General features: G+C 36.2%; 1 protein-coding gene across 1 annotated transcript in view; it reads right to left on the minus strand.

Moving 5' to 3' along the window:
- Positions 1–14,910, minus strand: part of gpr39 (G protein-coupled receptor 39) — a 47,360-nt gene that overhangs the window by 5,022 nt on the left and 27,428 nt on the right. The window lies entirely within an intron of this gene.

Here is a 14,910-nt window from a genome sequence, read left to right on the forward strand (position 1 = left end):
AAGTACACACAGTATGCAGAATTAATACTAAGCAGATAAATAATTATACCACTTTTAAATATTGATTAGAAAACATCTTCTACATAGTGGCTTTAAAAACATATCACATTTAAAAGCAAATAAACACCAAAAAAATAAACACAGCATTTAGTTTTTATTCGGAAACTTGAGCAGACTAAATGGACAAAAAAAAAAGACATTTCGTGAAGTGCCATCCATGTTAACGAACCCCATGAAATAATTAAATATTTCAATTATTTTTCTTATTACTATTTATACACAATTATGAATAATTTACAGTATGCTGTTATTAAAAAGCGATACATTTGCTAGTGTTATACATGATCTCATTTGGAGTTGTGGTACCAAATATTACAAACAAATGTGGTACCAATGTAATCATTGTATTTCATGAAACTGTTGCAAGTAAACTACGCATAAAGTATGATTGGCACAGCATAGAACTAATGGGTTAAAACACATTTAATACTGTACTGATTTGTCCGATATCCACATGCAGTGGGGGTAGTTTGGGGATTCACTGTGGCATAAATTGCAATTTTAACTATTTCAGTTGTTTTCATTAGTTTATAGTCACTAAATGCTCATTGTTTTCTGAGAGATTTGATGAAACCAGGCACCTTTAAAAAAAATTCATGGCATGTAATCCCAAACATTGGAAAAAAAAACATCATGCCATCTACATTACATTTTGAAGTGACAGTTAGGCTATGTATTTTATATGTTTATATAACATATAAAATGTCATATTTTCAATATTTTCAAGAAATCTGATTACTAGACTCAAAAAATAGATTGAATGAATTTACTGTTTAACAACTTCACATGCAGCCATATCACCCTGCAGCTCACAGCTGGCAGCCCACTGAAGCTCAGCAGGTGTGAGCCTGGTCAGTACCTGGAGGGGAGACCTCCTGGGAAAAACTAAGGTTGCTGCTGGAAGAGGTGTTAGTGGGGCCACTAAGAGGTGTTTGCGGTCTGTGTGTGTCGTAATGCCCCAGTATAGTGACAGGGACACTATACTGTAAAAAACAGTATATATAGTATAGTATAGTATACTGTAGATAAGACATAAAACCAAGGTCTGTGGTCATTAACAATCCCATGGTGCTTCTCAAAAAAGTAGGGGTGTTTTTCCTATTGGCCCTTACCAATCATGGCCTCCTTATAATCCCCATCTATGAACTGGCTTTATCACTCTGTTCTCCTCCCCACTAATAGCTGAAAAGCGCTATATAAGTGTAAGCAAAAACAAGTGCCGCTTATTGATCTTCTTTTGAGGAGTGTAGCCCTAAATTCGGTATGCCGAAATGGAATGCGGTATAACAGTCTGCTTTTTTTGATGCACAAAAGAGATGGCTGCATCTGTACCATACTAATTTTAGATTTCAGAACTCTTATCATGCATATTTTCTTTGTGGTATAATCAAAACAAGACTGTCTACTTAGTCATGTTTGTGCAGAATCTCTAAAGACTACAAAAAAAGCTTAATTTAGGCAACTGCTGTTCTGGCTCAGCGTTTTCCTGTTTTTAGTTCAGCCCGAGCTCTGAAAGATTTAATTGGATCAATCTGCACAATAAGTACAGTTTAACAGTATCCAGCTCTGTAATCATTCGCTGTAAAAGGATGCTTATCAAACCAACAGTACTGTGACTTCCCAGGACTTGGGTTCAGACCTCTGGTTTGATTTGTGCTAATGCTGCAAGACACTTGGCACTTGTCTTTTTATGCGAGACGCACAACAGAATGCCCAGTCAGATTATTCACAATCAGCTACAAACCAGAACTGACAGTCCCAATTTTTCTTAAGCATTAATGGTTCTTTGTACTACAAAATAGTAAGCAACATTATTGACCAGGTGCAACACTAACTAACAACTGTTGGTTGTTGATCAAATATCATAAAATCACACATTCTAGAGGTTTCATTGATTCTGTAAGAATACGTTTATAGTCGCAAATCAATGAAGAATACTATGGTGGCTCAGACCATTAAAAATATAATCCTGTTTTAAATGTTTTATTTATTACATTCAAGTACTGAAAACGCAAAAGCCTTAATGCAGAGAAAGCATGTTGTGGACAATGTACCTGTATTAACTTAAAATATCCTCCAGTAGATCTGTCTGGTTCAAATATTTTAAATACATGACTTGTAAAGTTCTCTATTAGATTCTTCACTCATAAAAAAAAAACTTTTAACATTATAAAATACCACAAAGTGGCATTAAATAACGTACATGACATTCAAATGTCAGTCTAGTCTTTCAAAAAAACGAATTTGTGACATTTTTCTTGTTACATTTCTACTGCCAAGATTCATCCCAATAAAAATAAACATCTTCAAGATAATTTAAAGAAATGTGTAAGAAAATGACTGGATGGAATATAATTATGTATAGTATAATGCCAAATAATTTTGGTCCTAGAGATTTCTCAAGTGACAGGATTAAAATAATCAAAGTAAATTACATTATCAATTTGGGAGCAATTCTATTTTTTTAGATTTTTAAAATGTATTTTGGAAGGTGAATATTAATTGTTACTGGTGTATATCTGTGCATACAGGTTGTCCTTAAATATTTTTAAGCAACAAAGGTTTCACAGCAAGACTGGGGGTGGGTACTGTTTATTTATACCTTTACAGAAGCCTGGCATCATATTATTTTTATATATGTGTTATGAAGGACAGGGAAGTTACCCCACAACAATAATAGCAGCACAATCCGTTACCTTTTTCTTAAGCTGTGTAAGATGGGCACACTTCTGCTCTTGCTGGAATTAGATCACAGTGGTTCACAGTCTCAGAATTTACACAGTGCCACTTTCTAGACAGCGATGAGCTCGGCTACTACAAAAGACCAGAGTTCCTACTGTGTGGGATTTCTGTGCCGTCTCTGCTTTTCAGGGAGTCTGCAACAGGCTCCTGCTTACTGAACACCATTACATGTCGCTCCCGATAAATTAAAGGAACCTCTTTGATTTTTTCATCAAGCGCAGATGAAACCATTTTTGTTCTTCACTTAAGTACGATTGCATTTATGATAGTTGCTAGAAAGCTTGATTATCTTGTGTCAACAACAAAAAAGTACAATTCAGGTCATATCTTTCCTTGTGAATAAAGGTTGTTACATTTATATGCTGGATTTTCAGATTATCAACAAAAAAACCAATACCAGGGATGAAGCTGATAACCTGTTTTTTTTTTCAAATTGAGATCCTCTGATAAATTAGCTACAAGCGACCAAAGAAGTTAGAGCAAATAGCTTGCTCTTGTTTGTAACCAATGTGATATTTTAAACAAGAACACAAAGATGGGTAGACATTAAAACTAGAAAGGTGTTGGCATTTGTTTTTTACACAAATGGTTGTGAAAGTCTCTAACAAAATAAAAAGCTAACACCCGGACCTTCTACATGAAAGTGTTCCAACAATAAAAGATTTATTTTTGACCAATTGTTTTAAAAATGATTGCTCTATGAAGACCTCTGACAGTTCTGTGGCACCAGGTTTAACTTACAGCTAATATTTGTGGTTCTGAAGAGACCAAATATTTACAACATTGTGACACAGAAATTAACAGAATCATTTTGAAACATGGTTTTACAAACATTACCATTATTTGCAATGGAAAAAAATTGTTGTGCACTACTATAATGTTGAAACGATCAAAATATATACTAATCACTTGATGGTATCAAATACTATTTGCTTTCTACTGCTGCAGGAATTACAAACAGTAGGCTGGGTTATTTTTATCGGTTAAAGCTATTACAGATCCACTAATGAAACACTCACAGGTCACTGCTTAGTATGTAAGACAGAAGATTTTGTTTGCAAAGACATTTCATTACAATGAGTGTGCCACTGTGTATGACTGCTTACTGCTGAGGTCAGGGCCCCAGTGTTAATACTTACCTTTTGCAGAAGATGTTACTGTAAATCAAGTGCATCCTAGTGAGAGAAGGCATTGGGCTAACCAACAGAGCAGACTGGCATACTAAAAGAAAACAAGTAATAGGTTTATTCCATGCTGAAAAAAAGGAGAAAGAGAACACAACGTTTCACAAACGTTGTTCTTTCTCCTTTTTTTCCAGCATGGAATAAACCTATTACTTGTTCCTTTGCAGCCTACGCATGCTGACGCAGCTACCCCCCTGAACTACTAAAAGAAAAGCCTTCCACTAATAGAAAATTAAGCCCTGCATTACCAAATGATAACACGAATACTATAAGTCAAGACCACAAAATACCTAAAGTTGTCCACAAGAAATGTGTATTCAGGGTGGCATTTGAGGTTTTTAAATGCATACTGTATCTCAATGATAATCACAACACTTGAAATAAGATGGACAATGTTTCTGCATAGTTTAGTCAATTGAAAGACAGCTCTCCTTCAAAGACCACTTCATTTCCAGGCTCAAAATTGTTCTTGCCCTGAAAAAGGCTCTCACGTTGGTACAATAATTGGCTGTCCAAGACTTAGGAAAACATCACGAAATGCCCTTAGCCAGTCAGCTGTACTGTACATATCACAAATGGAGTTTCATCTAGCCATATTTTAGAAAGTCCCTTACGGACCTATGAGGAGTGACTGGAATGGAAGTTATTGCCTTAGATTTGATTAGAAGGCAGTGAGAAGTGGCTGAAACGGTCAGATATTGTAACGGGGCTGCTGTGCTGTCTATGTAGCCAAGAAAGACGATGGTCTGTTAGCCAAGCGTCAGACATGCCTATATATTACTCATCCACGGGGATTTCACTACAGCCTGAGTCACATTTCTTTGGGTTTTTTTTTTTTTAATTTTGATGTTACACACTGCCAAGACAAACTAAAACTAATGTTTGGTTGAACTGATCAAATTTATTTTTTTATCTGAATCAATATGTCTATTAAAACCTCTCTCTGTAGTATAATTATTTGTTTCATTTAAAATCTATGCTTGTGACTGCCAGCAGTGTTCTTAGTCAAAAAGTAAACAGGAAGCTATCTAGGCATTGAATGCGTTATGCTGATGCACAAAAGAATCTCTGTATGCAACACATCCAGTCAAATTTTAAACAAAACTACAGATGATGTTACTTTTTGTATATGAAACATGGCACACTGTCACAATCAACACATTTCTAAGTTATGTGTGTTCATTCAAACTGACGGTGTCCACACACAGACCTGATCAGCCTCTGGCATAGACCGCTGTGGGATATCCTGTCACTCTTCCTGGGCGGCTGCAGCAGTTGGTGAATATTAGCTGGGTACAATTGTCTTCTGCTGATGGCATCGATGAATTGGTGCCACAGATGTTTCTGTTGGACTTTTGGTCCCAGGTCAGAGGAAAAAGTTGGCCACTGAAGTCGTACCATTGTAATCCTAGCACTGTGAAGTTTTGCATTGTCCTGCAGGAAAACTGACATTGGCTTGAAGGATCATACTTTGCCACCATAATCCCTGAGCAGTAAGGCTGCCTCAATCCACCCTGAAGCCATTGCGGTGTTAAGCATAATTCCACTCTATAACGTCACATTTCACTGCCTCTCTGGTGAGCTTGAACAATACAATAGCATAATGCTCTGCATGTAGGCTCCACACGTTGTTACATGCCGGGTCAGTCAAGAGAAAATCGTCATTCATTAGTAAATAAAATACTCCACAACTCTTTGCTGCATATTCTCTGACTCACAGAAAATAGTAATTTAGTTAATGAGCTGCCAGCATTACCCCTGATTGGCCTTTGAGCATGAAGATCATTTTCATGCAGATAACGAAGTATGCTGTATGTGTAGTTTCTTCCTGGATGAATACAGATGGGCGAGATGGATGTGACAGTCCCTGGCTGGTGTGGTGAACCTCTGCCTGTCTTTCAGAGACTGCTTGCCAATTTTTCTAGAAAAGTCTGATGATTGATGAAGCTGAACATGTCATTCTCCAGGAAACCTCCCTTACAGACAGGTTACCTTCAGTGACTCTGTTAATCACCATGATATATCTTCTTGCAGTTCTCCGGCTTGTTTAAACAAAATAATTTTCAAATGTTGTTTGTACAGGTACTTAATTGACCAATTTTGGCAAATGTAACTCAGTTCAAATCCCAAACCCTGAGAACAAGCTGTTTTTCTGAAATCACAGTTGGGTGAGTATTTTATTTCCACTAGCAATACTACTCAGACAGTCAACAAGCCTATCTGCTCTCAATTCAAATGGAAATAGAATTACTGTATGTGGCCAATCAGATACGGACCTAAAACTTACGGCTACTGCTGTCTACTGTGCATTAGTTTCCATAAATTTAAATAAATATGTAATAATTCACCAGTATGTCTTCCTGTATTCCAAAGCCAATGTTTCATGTACTGTACACTCCAAGTCTCATATAGCGATGTCTGCAAATAGCTAGAGGGAAAACAAAGAAAAACTGAAAACAAGATACTCCAAATTTTCTTCCAGTAAAACAGGAAATGGCACAAATTAAAACATCCAATCCTCTGAACTAAAGCAAATTGTGAACAGATTGGACAGCTTCAGGGCTAATTCAGTCGGGCAGCAATGGGAACTTAGCCTAAAATTTGTATGTGACAGAGCAGGGTACTGTACCACTGCGAACCACTTTTAGTACAGATTCTATGAGTAGTATTTTTTCCTTACAACTAAATGCACACATTTATGTAACTTAATTATCCCCAGTTGCATATGAAAAGCTGTAAAGCAGTCTGCGTTCTCATCAAACAACAAAAGCCACTGTACACTATAGCTGATTATATTAAATTTGTATAATTTTATCTTTACAAAGATTTTAACATTATGATGGTCTCTATCCTCCAATCCTACGGCCTATACAACATAAAAAAGCTGGACAGTCAAAGCTGGTAAAGGAGGATGTTCTCTGTCTCAAGCGATTTCTGTCGTTACAGGAGGAGGTTAATATGACAAATGCGTCTTCCTTTTAAAGAACTTCAAATAATGTACCAATTATCCAGCATTCCAACTCCACGGTTACACGGAATATTTACTGCAACTTGAAAGAGACCATTTGGTTGTGAAGCTTAAGTGTTTCACAGACCGCTCAGTTCCAACTCCCAGATAATTCGGTTGACTTCTTGTTTCATGTGACCCTTCTGTGCCCCTCTTCTGTTCCTGTCTGAGTGCATCCACCTGTAAAATTGGTATTGTACAGGCAGGAAGCCGCTATCAATAATATCTGGCTTAACAAATGAATTACACTCAGCAAATAAGTTCTCCGCCTTTTTGACAGAGCAGCCGCCGATATACAGGCTCTGTCGATACATTTCATACAGGTATATTTAGTTGGGGACATCTATTAAAGAGTATCAACTGTAGCCATTTTTTCCAATTCTGATAAACAACTATAGAAATATGATTATACTTATGTTCACACCACATTTAAAAATCAAATTTACAAATAGAAAATATACAGTATGTTATGGTATCCTATTGTTATCACAATTAACTTTATGACTGAAAAATATTCATCTTACTCATTCTACAGAAACAGTTATTTAGTAGCAATGTAAATTAGTAGAGGGTTTTCAACAGCAGTTGTTTACCTCTTAAATGCAACTTAACTGATAAGACTATCTATAGTAAAATGGTCAAATCTCACAATATCAACATTTACACCATAATATGCACTGCCCCAAATTAAAATTAAAGTAAACCTTAAAATTTTAATTGCACTACTTAAAGTTCTACAAATTGTCCCAGATTTGAATGCATTACAGCTTCACTGCAGAAGAAATGCCACTAATAACATTTAATAATAATAATAATAATAATAATAATAATAATAATATCTGACCTGAGCACCTGTTACAGGACTCATCCAGTCCCGGGCAACAGAATATCAGTTTCAGGCTACAGAAAATCAGTGAAATGTACAGTATGAATCTCTTTTTCCATCAAATAGATCTCGCATACTGCAAAAACATTAGTGTGACTAAAAAAGATGCTTTAAATTTATTGAACCCAATTCAGTTACCTATTATATAATTTTGAGATGTTATCTCCAAATTCACAAAGTAACATTTCCATTAGGAGCACAATTTAATGCAAAAGTACAGTCCTCACCATGACCAGGGAACTGAACATGAACAGATGGATATTTAACAGAATTACACACAAAAGTGAACAAATCAAGCAACAGTTAAATACACAAGAACAAGCTGTACTCCATTATTCACTGATGAAACATTCAGAAGGCAATTATTGAATGTTTCTCCTTGCTGTCAGGCAACAATTCTACAGTACAGTATATCTCACTTCCCTGGTGGCGTGACAAGCAAAGCATTGCCAGTCTGTGTTTTTACATATAGGAAGTAAAGGCATAGGGTGACGAGGATCACAATGAAAGTATAAATATTCAATTCCATGTCGTACCAGAATCCCTCTACTCGTTCACTGCACAGAAAAGTCAAGCTCAGTTTATTTATGTACCCGACTTGCTGCAGTGTTTTCAAGAAGTCTACAGTGGGGTGACAGGGTACATCTGTATAATTGCCAAGTTGTGCATCTTGTCCTTCATGGATGGGTTTTCAAATGCTGGTAACAGGAGATTCTGATTATGATTAGATCATTTTACTTTGCTAAAATTATTAAAAATGCACAGCAAAAACAACATTCATTATTAAGGACACAGAGGCAGTAGCATCAGTCTGAATTAATGTCATGGAATATATCCAGTCTCCTAATGAGGATATATGTGTCTCCCTGATGCCATATGCTGGATAGTGAAAGCATTTGTACTCTGTATTTTGCAAAAAAACAAGAAAAAGTCAAATTAAGGAGTGGAAGAAAAAAAGCACAAGTAACTGCAGACTGAGATGCAGAATTCTGTAAATTATTAGTCTGCATTAAGAACAAAGTTAAACCAGATTGAGAGACAGAAGACGGGTATCAAGCATGAAAGTGAATATTAGCTCTTGCCATTTCATAATGTTGTGAGGTGGAACAGATCAGGAGGCTTATTATTTGGCTTATTGTGTATAGAAAGCCAAAGCTAGCAGCCACAGAAAGCTGTTCCTTACCAGCATGACTTATAGTTACCACAAGCTAATTAAGGTAGGTAGCTGCGTCAGCATGAGTAGTCAGCAAAGTAACAAGTAAGTAGGTTTATTCCATACTGAAAAGAGAAGAGAGCATGGAATAAACCTATTACTTGTTCCTTTACAAGCTAATTAATATTCACTCCTATAATCCATAGATACTGCTGTTAAAACACACCATGCAGCTGAATTTCTACATCCCAATTCTTTTCCGTTTGACAATGTTAGACTTGATCGAGGTACTGTAGAACACTAAAGCCACATAAAGGGAAGAGCTGTGAAAGAGTCATTTGCACGCTGGCTGTTGGATACATGACCAAAATCAATGGCTTCCTGTAAATGAAATGCAGCGCTCATGTTGGCTGTCCCAGGACAAATCCTTAATTCTAATATAATGAAGATGAGATATTGATTGATTTTTCAGGTTTGCTCTTTTGGTGAACTTCAATTCTTCTGTTATGCACAAAACTGCAGTTAATCTTGGAATTGAACGGTTTCCTGGTAGTAGTTTCTCCCTCGTTCAAAATCTGTAATTAACTTCAAATAAAGTTTCAATAATGTTTTCTTAGGATTAACCAATAGGGAGCATGTCCATACTATTAAAAATCAATTTGATTGTACACGAGGGCAATTACGAAGTACAGGTTACCATTGAAAATATGACAAGCATAGAACAACCCACTTAAAAACATCAAGGAGATTAAAGAGAGTGGAGAATAATACAGGCTAGAAGGGACACCATTTTATTGTAAGGTGTTTTAAGGCTGTTTCAGAGAAAGCAACTAACATGTCACTCTCCAAAATCCGTCAATGTGACAGAGTGACTGATGACTTTAGTGTTTCTCATTCAGCTTTACATAACTTTGATTTTTCTGGCCTAATGAAGCCTTTCAAAGAAAAGCTGCCAAAGTCTCATTCTCGCTTTGTGAAATGTTTCTGCTTTTGACTTCTTCAATCCAAGATACTCCACAATTACTCCTGGACCTTGTCATAACAAGGAGCTTTTAAAATTATAGCAATATAGATGAGCATTTCCTGAGGTATGCTCCGGTCACGCATACTGAGTAAAACAGTGCTAACAGAATTGGAGTCTGCAGTCTTTAGTATGTCCCAAGGCTTCACAATCCTACAGTAACCATTTAGGTCCAGAAATAATTCATAACTATATTAAGCCTGTATCGTGTATAAAAGCAACAAACTTGGGGAGCTTGCAAATTTCCATAATACGACTGGAGATAGTGGGTAAACAAGCAAAAGAGCTTGCATCTAAAAAGGCCTTTTTCTGCTTGCTTTTCTAAAGAACATAAGAGACTATGGAGGCAGAAGGAATTGGAAAAGATATACACACAATAAAAATGGTGATTTAGCAAATGCCTGAGGAATTAAGGGTGGACTGAAGGCTTGGGTCCTCCAGACCTGAAGAAGCAGAATGAGACAAGATTGATAAAAGTAAGATTTTGAAGTAAGCTATGAGGAGTGGTAAAATACACAGCAGGAACTTGATTATCTACTGTAAATGCAAATGGCACATATTATAAGAACCTGGAAACACTGAAGGGACCATATAATATCCCAACTGTTTCAAGTGTTAGCTTCGGTCGAAGAAACAAACTTCAAATATTTGGTTGTGGAACAATGACAACTGACAATGGTGATTAAGTTACAAAAGATGAATAACAATACCAAGAAGTTATTATAAGACAGTATTACACACAATCTGACTGAACTGTTTTAAGACAGAAGTAAGATCATATTTTGAGGCTAATTTTTATTAATAAATACTTGCAGATTGTAAGCTGGTTGTCTATATAGTGTACTAATTTGGCTGATGGTGAATTACAGAATTAAATCACAAGGCAAAACAAAAAATCATATCACAGATACGAAAGGAAGAGAAAACAAAGCAAAGACAAATATCTGGCAGTGAAAATCAGACTAATTCCATCTCAGCTTAATCCCCTACATCAAGCAATAACATGATCATGTCTATACCTTCCCTCAGCAGCCATCACTGCCATACAAAACCATGAAACTTTTTTTCAGTCCTGAAGTAAGTAGATGCACTCAAGTCCCTCCAGTGACAAATGTCTGAGAATTATGAATGCATTCTATATCAAAATACTGAAAAAGCACACATAAAAATATCAAACAGCATTCATAAAATAGTATAAAATAAAGTCTGAGCATTTTTTGGGCTTTTAATTTGAAAAAAGCTGTTCCAATCAGTATAGGCCTGGTACTTGTTTCACTTATATTTATCATTATTGATTTCTCTCATCCTTAATCAATCCAAAGTGGCCTGTACTACACTCTGATCATTCAATGGCTTTATCAGATATGAATCAAGGGTGGGGGATTTACTGCAGACTTACAGTTTTACTGTCAAAAAGTCCTTGACTCTCAAGATAAGCAAGTAGTACAAGTAGCTTTCTGTTTTTAGATATTTATTTCACTCTGGCATATACATTACCATAGTAGGTTGACAGTGCAAATCTATTTGGCTGGCAAATAATCAACAGTATACTGTACCATTGCTGCATTGCATTGTAAAGATCTGCTCTTTCAGAATCCCATCAAAATACTCTTCTTCCTTTTCAAAAGTTCTTTTCTTGTCTGAATTGTCCAACATCACTAGGAAATTTTAATAATACTCTGTGATGTCTTGATCTGGAGAAAAACATTATCTTATTAACTGGCAATATTTTTCCCCCAACATGAAGACCTTTTTATTTTACTCAGTTGTGCTACTTTGCTGAAAATATATTTACTTCCTTAACCTTAAATTCATAACTTTTAATTACAATTCATAAAATTTGTATTCTAACAATTTTTATGCTATATCTAAATTGCACATCACTTTTTCAATTATATTTATACATAGAAAGGTATTTATATACAGTACTGTATAAGAGCATCATGGGAATCTGGCAATTTTACTGATTTAGTAAAATGATAATTCTACCTTATATAATTGAATACTAAAAAAAGATTCCCTTCTTATGCTGAAAGTATGGCAAAAATTAGTTTTTTTCCATTTCTTATTGCATGCAACCCTTCAATAAAAGAACTCAAACGTTCAAATCTGTATAAGAACTTCCAATTTACACACTGAACACATGATTCAGCTATAAAGGACAGAATACACTACCTTGGTGAAAAGGAGGTCAAATCATTGTCATGCCTAATAAGTGCAAACGAATCTTTCAGAAAGATACAGTGTTTCTGCCTAAACTGGAGTTGGACAATTAATCTTCCAACATGTTGTTTTTATGAAGAACTTTCAACAACAATCACACTTTATTTGCCCTTGCTTCCACTTGACCCCAGAACATTCCTGAAAAAAGAAATATATTTATTATGAGGCAGCTGGCTAGCTCATTGTTAATTAACTAAATTAGCAGTTTGCCCAAAAATTGCACATAGAGATAATTTGTCACATTGCTCGGGTTTACATGCACTTGAAACAAGTGCAATAGTAAAATATGAATCGGTTATTTGTGTATAAGCCTATGCTAATAATGCAGACAGTACGGCATTTTAGCCAAATGTTCAGAAGAAGGCCAAACCCTAATCTCACCCTCTTTCACCTGCCTACACCGGGGCAGAGCGGTGGCACTGTGGCTAAGGATCTTCTCATGTGCCAGTTCGTATCCCGCGGCCGGCAGAGGAATCCTACTCCGGTGGGCTCCTGAGCAAGGCCCTGAACCCCAGCTGCTCCAGGGGCGCCGTATAAATGGCTGACCCTGCGCTCTGACCCCCAGGTTCTCTCCCTGTCTGTGTGTCTCATGGAGAGCAAGCTGGGGTCTGTGAAAAGAAAGTCCTAATGCAAGAAATTGTATATGGCCCATAAAGTGATCTTATCTTATATAAGTTTCAAACTACTGCTGCCTTTCCTACCTGTTTTGTTATCACCTCTTTCTCTCCATCCTGCCTTCACCCTTGCAGCAGCTTGAAAGGGGGGGTTCTGGGGTTATGACAGCCCCATCCTTACAGTTATATTGTTCTTTCAGCCAGGCAAGTTACCCAAATAAAACTCTCTATTGAAGTCACACAGCCTTTTCTCCTTAATTACAGCTGCACCGGCTTTTTTTTTTTTAAAAAAAGTAAAATCCCCTTTTTAACAGGATCCCTCATTTTTAATTTCTCTCGCTAATATGATGTATGCCATGTTTTAATTGTTCATAATTATTTTTTAAAGCTAGATTATACTTGCCTCCAAAGTTCAATTGACAATTCAAGGTTTTCTACAGAGGTTGTCCGAAAATTAAAATGGAAAAAAATGAATCTACAAAATGTATAGTATGTTTTCCCCTATTTTTTTAATTTCACTTCTTTGACACTCAAACTATCATAATGCTGTTAATAGACTTTTGGAGGAAAATGAAATAGAACTGCATACTACCTGTTATTTCAAGGTTAACAAAAAAAAGTATATTCATATTTACAGAAATAAAAAAGACAAACTGTACTGTAGGCAAGTAAACATTGTAATTGACATTCTCAGAGCTCTTAAATCCTCACTTCTCCAAACCTGCTCTGCCAGGTTCACCGTCAACCAGCTACTGTAGATTACACGCTGGCTACATGTAAAGCCATCCAAGAAGAAAGAACGAGAAAAGCAAAAAAACAAAAACTATTTATAAGTATCTTCCAGGATCGTTCAGCGATAATCAGAACTGTAATGCTTTTCTTTTTACTGAGCCAAGGTCACGGCACCAATAAACAAACCGAAACTTAATAAAAATCAGTCCTGATAGATTCGGGAGAGTTGTAGGGTGTGTTACGGGCTGGAATCTATATCATTGAGCCAGGAATCACATTAACAAGCAGTAGATGACACTAAATATATCACACTCCAGAAGAAAAAGGAAGATAAAGAGTCTATATTAATCGCAATAATGCTTTAGAAAACCTCTGCGAAATGTGCAGTGGTTTTACACTGATTAAAATGGAGCTCACAAAGCACTGAGACCTGTAATGATAGTTTATGGGGGCTGTGATAAAGTACCCGGGGAGGGGAGGCTGGCAGTGAGGGATACACCTTTCAGTCTAATTTCACTTCGAAAGTGAAACGCTGTGGCCCCAAAGATTTTTTTTTGACAGTATGGAAATTAAAACGTTTTTGGAAAAAAAAACGTTTCCACAATTTGTCGATAACGCAGAAAGGAGCGGCAAAACAATGCGAAACAACACAAAGAAAGAAATGAGTCCATGAGAAAACACTCCGAAGAAAAATGTGCCATGAACTGAATGATTACAATGTGTCCATCTAAAGAACGCGAATAAACCTCTTTTGGGATCAAACTTGGTTGAATGTAATAGAGCCTATGGAATTTAAGGACTTTGTTTCAAGTGCTTCAAGTCACTTATCACTGAAAGTGATGTGCATACACTGCTTCACTTTATAAGTCTTCTCTTTAAATATAAAAAGGTAAATTGAATTGCATGTTGTGAATATTATATATGTGCAGATTTCTAAATATTAATCTTATAAAATGACAAATGTATCAAGCACAAACAGCACTCGATTAAACCTAATTCTCATAGGCTACATTCTGAAGGATAGCTGCCATGAGGATTCTTTGTGGTACTTATCAGCGATGCATGATTTTAACACGGATACAGAACTCAATATCACCAATAAAAGAGTTCTATCAAAGATTATATTTAACATATACATCAGTTTTTAACCCATTTAGTTTCTTACAGCCAGCGAACTTAATCAGAATGAAAACATATGTGCATCATAAATCAAACTGTCACCAAACCAATTCAAGGTTTGCTCAAGAGCAAACACTATATAAGTGGCTAGAAAGGTATTATCACACTC

Source organism: Lepisosteus oculatus, chromosome 12 (assembly GCF_040954835.1).
Source record: "Lepisosteus oculatus isolate fLepOcu1 chromosome 12, fLepOcu1.hap2, whole genome shotgun sequence".
Taxonomy (NCBI): Eukaryota; Metazoa; Chordata; class Actinopteri; order Semionotiformes; family Lepisosteidae; genus Lepisosteus; species Lepisosteus oculatus.